This window comes from Lynx canadensis, chromosome E2 (assembly GCF_007474595.2).
Source record: "Lynx canadensis isolate LIC74 chromosome E2, mLynCan4.pri.v2, whole genome shotgun sequence".
NCBI lineage: Eukaryota > Metazoa > Chordata > Mammalia > Carnivora > Felidae > Lynx > Lynx canadensis.
The window spans coordinates 52,667,882-52,675,936 of NC_044317.1; the positions used below are offsets into that span (position 1 = coordinate 52,667,882).

Consider the following 8,055-nt stretch of genomic DNA (forward strand, 5'->3'; position numbering starts at 1 on the left):
CCTCACAGATACCCACGTCTCCTGTGAGGTTACGCAGCCATCACGTAGCCAGAGACACTTGCCTCGCACCAAGGACACATAATCAGAGTTTTGTTTTATTTATTTATTCGTCTGAGCGTTTACGCTGCGCCAGGCACTGTTCTCGGCGCTTTACACGTATGACGTTTTCATCCTCAACGCCAGCCCTCTGAGACGGGTGCTTTTATCGTCCCCATCGTACAGATGCGGAAACTGAGGCCAAGCGAGGTGCGGTCCCCTAGCCCCAAGGCGCCCAGCCGGGAAGTGGCCGAGTTGGGTACTGGAACTCGGTCCGCAGCCAAAACAGACAAGGACGCGCACATCGCGTGCCAGGCCAAGGCGTCGTCGGGGGGCTCACACCCCCTCGAGCTGCAGACACCCCGGAAGCACGGACTCCCACCCCGCGCGCGGACGTCCCCGCCGTCCGGGAGCACCTGCGACGCGTCCCTCCCGCGTGAGGCCGGGCGGGGGAGCTGCGCAGCCCAGACGCAGCCTCGCAGCGCACCGCGGAGGCGACCCAGACACCCCCTCCCCTACGCGCCCGCCCCGTCCCCGCCCCCCCCCCCCCAGCGGGGACCCAAGACCCCCCCCAGGGGAGCAGCAGGGACTGGCGGCTCACGAACCCCGCCGCGCACAGCCCTCCCCATCAGGGGTCCGGGATTGGGGGGGGTGGGGAGTGGGGGGAGAGAGGCTGCCTCTCGGGGGGCCGGGGGCGGGGGTTGTCTCCCTGGGGAAACTGAGGCACGTTCATCGCGCGAGGAGGCGTGGGGGTTAGAGGGCCCCGGAACCACGGCTGGACGGTGAACTAATCATTACGCGGGGAGAGAGAACGACATTGGGCGCTGGGGGGGAGGGGGGTGGGGGAAGCTCTAAAAAGAGGCAATTAACTGCCCCGGTGGCTGAAGGGCACAGAACCTGGCGAGAGCAGAGGCTTATGGGAAGCGTAGTCCCAGCCCCGAGGCTTGTGGGAAGTGTAGTTCCGGTTTCATCCAGAAGGGCGGCTCGGGTGAATCGCCTCCCGGAGAGGAAGCCGTAGCGGGAGCCGGCGGTCCGCTGCCTGGGTCTTTGGGAACGACGAGGACAGGGTTCTTGAGTCCTAGGGAGCGGCACAGACGGGGCTGCCGTCCCAACCCTGTCCCTGGCTCGATATGTGTTGTTTTGTTCACCCAGCAAACATTTATTAAATGCCTACTGGGTACAGAGCCAGGCCCTACGCCAGAATTCGCCAGAATTCGGGCTTGCAAGCAAGGAGCAAGTCAAACCCGTTCCCAGCCCTGCAGAGGGGGCTTGGCACAGGGGCTTCCGGAAGTTCCGCTAGAGTTTTCCAGGCTGTGAGCTGTGAGCTTTGGGGGTGGGGGGGTGGGGGTGACCTCCAGAGGTCTGTGGGAACATAAAACAGAATAAGCTAGAACATAGCAGAGTGTCTGATCGCTGGGGGCTGGGGGGCGGGGGGAAACATCCATGCACGGAACTTCTATTTCTGACGGATCCCTCACCTGAAGCCCTGGGGCCAGGTGATCCTGGATTTGGGAATTTTTAGATTTTAATAAGGCCGTGGGAATCCACACACTGTCCCTTCTGAACGGTCCCGTTGTGGTCTGGGGTGGTCTGGCTGCCGTCCCTTTCCGTGGTGAAATCTACGGACGGTGCCATTACCAGGGAGAAGTAACTTAAGACTGTGTGTCTGTTTAGGTCGAATTCTGCCTCCAAACTGAAGATCCAAGTTTCTGCTTTGGGAGTGCTTCGGGGTCCCCGAGACCCTGTCAGGGGACCGGAGAGTTCAGAATTCTTTCCTTCCTTCCTTCCTTTCTTTTTTTAAGTTTATTTTTTTAGGTAAGCTCTTCACCCAACGTGGGGCTCGAACCCATAACCCCGAGACCAAGAGGCGCGTGCTCTACCGGCTGAGCCAGCCGGCTGTCCCCCAAATTATTTTCACACTGACACTGACACACTGCCTGCCTTTCTCGCTCAATCCTTCGCGAGTGTGCGCTGGAGTTTTCCAGAAGCCACACGGTGTGCAATATCGTGACTAAACGCAAGGGACGAGTCTTCTGTTGAGCCAGACATTACAGATGTCTGCAGAATGGTCAAAACAGCGCCGCTCTTCTCACTCATGCTTTTGTTTGTGTGGAAAAGTTACTATTTTTATTAACATGGGTGTACGTGGTAACTGCAAAGGGTTGATTATTGTTATTGTTCTTTAAAAGAATTTTTTTAATGTTCATTTATTTTTGAGAGACAGAGCATGGGGGGGGGTGGGGGGGGGAGGCAGAGAGAGAGAGAGAAAGGGAGACACAGAATCCGAAGGAGGCTCCAGGCTCTGAGCTGTCAGCACAGAGCCGGAAGTAGGACTTGAACTCATGAACCGTGAGATCATGACCTGAGCTGAAGTTGGACGTTTAGCTGACCGAACCACCCAGGCGCCTCTGTTATTGTTATTTTAAAGTGCAATAATACTCCATTTAAATCACTTACCGGTTTTAATTTCTTTTTTTTTTAAGTTTATTTATTTTTGAGAGAGAGAAAGAGAGATCAAACCGGGGGAGAGGCAGAGAGAGAGGGAGACAGAGAATCGTAAACAAGCTCCGTGCTGACAGCAGAAAGCCCAGTGCAGGGCTCGAACTCACAAACCCTGAGATCATGATCTGAGCCCAAGTCCACGCTCAACCGACTCCCCTATTGGCTTCAACTTCTAATATGGTAAATATTGATAGATATAGCCTGCTTCGGCTTCTCTCTCTCTTCCTCTCTCTCTCTCTCTCTCTCTGCCCCTCCCCCCCTTCCAAATACATAATGAAACATCCGAAGAAATAAACCTTTGAGATAGATACTCCCTGAGAGAAAGTCACATGAAACTGAGGCCCCGTGGGAGTCAGCCAGAGAAAAGGTAGAGGGAACGGTGTGTTTGGGCAGAGGGAACCGTACGTGCAGAGAGGAAGGTAGGAGGTGGTTGTTGAGGGGGGTGAGGTGGGAACAGATATTTAGTTTGTTCTCCTCGCGGGCCAGGCACTGATGCCCGCCCATCCTCGTGGAAACCCACCCTGGGTGGCGGTGGCCACGGGGCGAACGGTCACTCAGATGGCCTAGCAAGTCCAAACGGTGCTGAATGCGTTGAGGGTGAGGATGACGGGGTGCGACTTCCTCCCTGGGAAGGAGTCAGGGGAGGCTTTTCTAGGAAGGTGACAGTGAAGTCCGGGCCGGAGAGGGAAAAGAAAGAGGTAGGAAGAGAGCAGGGCAAAGAGGGAATAGCATGGAGGGTAGCTGTGAGGCTGGAGAGTCCTTGGGGCATCGAGAAGTGAAAGGCGGCTGGGCCTGAGTGGGTAGGGAAGTGGGGACGGGAGTCATGTCAGAGGAGTGTGCACGGCGAGGAGTGTGGGTTTATCCTCAGCCAGCGAGGAGTTATGGAAGTTCTGAGAGAAGGAGGGACGGGATCTGACCCGGGAGGGGAGGAGGGGAGGGCTAATGGGCTCCCCCTGCCGGTGGCGCGGGGGAAAGACAGGGTGGAAACCGGGAACCCCGGGGGGGGGACCGGGGGACGTCAAGGGGCAGGTGCTTCGCGCGCTACCGGCGCTGGGAGTGCAGAGGGGCAAGGGGCTTGAGGACAACCACCAACGTCCGCGACGATGCGGAGACATCGGGGCCCTCCCCCCCCCCCCCCCCGCCCGGCTGGGGGGAACCGCGCAGCCGCCTCCGAGGACCGTCTGACGGTTCCTCCGGAGTGAAAACAGAATCCCTTCCCGGTCCGGCCGTCCCGCTGCTAGGTAATGACCCCTGAGGACTGGCACCTGTCCACCCAAACACCTGTTCCCGAACGTTCCCAGCAGCATTATCCAGAACAGCCCAAATGTGGGAGCCACCCGTGGAGGACCGGGGGGGGGGGGGGGGGACCAAAGTGTGACAGATCCAGACAATGGAGGATTATTCGGCCACACAAAGGGGAGTGGATTAGCGACGGGCGCTGACAACACGAATGAACATTGAAACCACGGTGCTGAGGGCAAGGGGCCAGACCCAAAGGGCCGCGTATTGTGGGCCTCCCTTTACAGGAAAGGTCCTGAAGAGGCCAGAGAGAAAGTAAATGAGTGGTTGCCTTGGGATGGGCTGGGGGGCGGGGTTGGGGGGGGAGAGATCAGGGATTTCTCACGGGGGGCGGGGGGGGGGGTGATGCAAATGCGCTCAGATGGATTCTGGTGGTGTTTACACAGCTCGGTGAATTACTCACAAAACACTGACTTGTATGATTCAAGTGGGCCAATTGTGTGGCGTCTGAGTTCTGTCTCAGTAGCGCCTTTGAACGGTGTTTGGGTCGGGGAGCGCCTGGGTGGCTCGGTGGGGTGAGCGCCCCACTCTTGATTTCGGCTCGGGTCGTGGTCCCCGGGGTCGCGAGGTCGAGCCGGTGGGGCCTGCTTGAGATTTTCTCTTTCCCTCCGCCCCTCCCCTGCTTGTGCCCTCTTTCTCTCTCTCTCTCTCTAGATGTAAATAAAGAAACATTTAAAATTGGGCAGGCGACTATACCGATGTTGGTGATGGCTTGGGCACGGGGGCTGAGGGAGAGGGAAGCGTCTAGAATCCTCACGGCGGGCGGGGAGCGGGGGGCGTCGAACAGCTGGACAGACCGGTGGGTCTTCCGCCGACATCATTTGTGCAAAGCTGTTCACACGTTTCTTGGTTAATGGGAACTGCTCGACAGACGTCCATTTTTATTGCTGGGATTCTGGTGATCCCTGCCGAAACTTGAATCAGATCCCGTCCCTCCTCTGCTCAGAACTCTTCCGTGACTCCCACTCACTCAGGGTCAAAGTGGCCCTCAACGCCCTGAAGGCTGTCCCAGCCCCCTCCATTCCCTCTGAACCTCCGCTCCTACTCTCTCTGCCTCCCCTACTCATGTGCTCTGGCCATACAAACTTCCAGGTTCCTTCCGTGTCCTAAGCTCAGTCCTACCACGGGGTCTTTGCACTTGCCGCCCTCGCTTCCTCCGTATCCACTTGTCTCCTCCCTCACCGCCTTTCGGTTTACGCTCCAATGTCACCTCCTCAGCGAAGCCCTCCCTGATTGCCTTATGACTAACTGCATCCCCCCCCCCACTCACCTCACACACGGAATCCCTCTGTTCTCTCCATCACCATGTGACACACTAGATCTTTCCCTTCTTCACTTCGGTTAGTGTCTTCTCTCCCCGTAGAGCCCCCATGCGGGCAGGGATCTGTCTCTCCTGTTCCCTGCTCTTTTCCCAGCGCCTGCCAGAGTTTCTGGCCCAGTACATATCTGCTGAAGGAAGAAAAGAATTCAAGGTCATTTCCTGTTGATGCGTTTGCTGCTGGATTAAGGCCACGGCCCCTCCCCAGTCACCTCACTCGGTGCTGAGCCAGAGTCTTAAAGAGAAGCTTCAGGAGAGGTTGGCATTTGAGCTCAGCTGTAACAGAAGCAGGGGTGAGGCTGAGGGTGGGGGTGGGGAGTGCAGAAGGGAGGGCATTCCAGGCCAGGGGGAGGGGGCACACAAAGACGTTCGGGAGACATCGACCCGCCCCACCCGCTGCCTCCCCGTGTCAGTGGCTTGCACCCAAGTGGCTTGCATAGTCCTTGTCAGGTCCTGTCTTTTCTCACACCCCCACACCTGATCTGTCAGCTGGCTCTGCTTTCAAAAGATTCCCAGAGGGGCGCCTGGGTGGCTCGGTCGGTCGGTTGGGCGGCCGACTTCGGCTCAGGTCACGACCTCGCGGTCCGTGAGTTCGAGCCCCGCGGCGGGCTCTGGGCTGACGGCTCGGAGCCTGGAACCTGCTCCGGCTTCTGTGTCTCCTTCTCTCTGCCCCCTCCCTTGCTCATGCTCTCTCTCTCTCTCTCTTTCTCAAAGAATAAATAAACATAAAAAAAAAAAAAATTCCCAGAGCCTGACCACCTCTCACCGTCTCTGCCCCCACCAGCAACGGTTTGCTCGGACTATTACAGTAGCCTTCCCTCCCTCCTGCGGCCCCCCCCCCACACAAACACGCAGTCTCTTCTTGCCACAGCAGACAGGAAAGCCTGCCAACGCCCAAGCTCACATCCCCCTCTGTTCCCAGTTCTTCTGTGGCTCCCATCCCACTCAGAGTAAAAGCCCTTTGGCTCCTTCCCATGGCCCACAAGGCCCTAAATGGCCTGCCTTTAAATATTTCTCTGCCCTCATCTCTGGCCCTCTTCCCCTCCCTCACCCACCTCCGGCCACACAGGTGTCATTCTTATTCCTTGAATCACACGGTGTAAGTAGGAGACTGCCCCAGGGCCCTTGCACGGGCTCTTTTCCTCTAGGGAATGCCCTTTCCCTAAATCTCCACCTGGCTGACCTCCTTGCTCCAATCAGGCCTCCGCCCACATGTGCCCTTCCCAGGCCTCCAAAGCTGCAGACCCAATTCTCGCCCTCCCCCGGCCCTTAGCCCATTTCTTCACTGTGTTTAGCCCTGCCTGACTTTAGGCGGCCCACTAGGGCAGGCTCTTGGCTTATCTTGTTTCCGGCTCTCTCCCTGGTGCCTGTGCACAGCGGGCACTCAGGAATCGTGTGGGTAGTGACTGGAGGGGTGAGGCTGGGGTGACAGGGGAGAAGGGCCCAAGGGGGGCCAGGGGTGAGTTTCCCAGAAAGTCTTCTCTGCTGAGCCAAGGAGCTGAGCATCTATGGGACGGGGAGGGGCCCCTGACCGGGGTGACCAGGGTCGGGGCATACAGCCTGCTCCTCCGTTTTAGCCTTGGAAGGCCGGGGGCACCTGGGTGGCTCAGTCAGTTAAGCGTCCGACTGTGGCTCAGGTTATGATCTCACGGTTCGTGGGTCGAAGTCGGTTAACTTAACCTACTGAGCCACCCAGGTGCCCCGCGATCAAAGTCCTAAGTCCACAAGACCGTGTTGTTTTGAAATTGTATGGATTTACCTCTTGAATTTATTTATTTTGAGAGAGAGTGAGCACAGGGGAAGGGCGCAGAGACAGAGAGAGACAGAGAGAGAGGGAGAGCGAGAATCCCAAGCAGGCTCCGCACTGTCAGCGCGGAGCCTGACGCGGGGCTTGAACTCAGGAACCCTGAGATCATGACCTGAGTCGAAACAAAGAGTCGAACGCTTCCCCAGCTAAGCCCCCCAGGCACCCCACGATACCGTAGTGTCGACTGTGGGCACTATGTTGTACAACAGATCTCTGGAACCTTTACAGGAAGAAAGTATTCGTACATCAAATGGGACAGTGCGACAGGTGCATTGGTTAGGAATTGTGTAGCTCCTGTTAGTCCAAAAGTAGCAGCGGCTTAAGTAAGATGGGTGCTTCTTTCTCACTCGTATTAAAGAAGTCTGGAAAGCAGCCGTCTGGAGGTGACACGGGGGAGTCCACAGAGCCACCAGGACCAGCTTCTTCCAACTTTCTGCACCAACCGTATGGATGAGGCTGCCATCGTCAAGGTTGCTTCGTGGTCCAAGATGGCTGCTGCAGCGCCAACCTTCACGCCCATATTCCAGGCAGGAGGAAGGAGGTGGTGGTGTTGGGAGAGAGCAGGGCAAAAGGGAACATGCTAGCTGCCCGTGTCCTTCTTAAGGACTTTGCGCAGAAGTTCCACCCTGCAGCTTTCGCTCATATCTCATCGACCACCGGTTGCAAGGGAGGCTGGGGAAGGCTGTCTTTTTAAGTGGGCATATTTGTGTCTCTGATAAAATTGGAGTTCTATGACTAAGGAAGGAGAGAATTGACGTTGGTAACAATATGAAGTCTCTGTATCTTAAGGGAGGCCAATCATGAGAGATCTTTTTAATTTTTTTACTGTTCATTTATTTTTGAAAGAGAGAGAGAGAGAGAGAGAGAGAGACCAAGTGCAAGCAGGGGAGGGGCAGAGAGAGGGAGACACAGAATCTGAAGCAGGCCCCAGGCTCCTAGCTGTCAGTCAGCTCAATAAATATTTGTTGAACAAAGGAACAACCTTCTCTAGAGCTGATGTTTATAAGATCGTGCCTCAACCACCCTCCTAGAAGTTGCCGGCCTGAACTCACCTAACTCTGGCTCAGGGGTTCTTAGCGTGGGGTCCAGGGCC

The 8,055-nt window shown here is 56.8% G+C and overlaps 1 long non-coding RNA gene across 1 annotated transcript; it reads right to left on the bottom strand.

Moving 5' to 3' along the window:
* Positions 1–3,920: 3,920 nt before the first annotated feature.
* On the bottom strand, positions 3,921–5,264 carry LOC115503425. Its single transcript, XR_003965369.1, has 2 exons — positions 5,108–5,264; positions 3,921–4,742 (listed from the first exon to the last, which is right to left on the bottom strand). It is a non-coding gene; the product is annotated as an uncharacterized LOC115503425 (long non-coding RNA).
* Between the last annotated feature and the right edge of the window lie 2,791 nt (positions 5,265–8,055).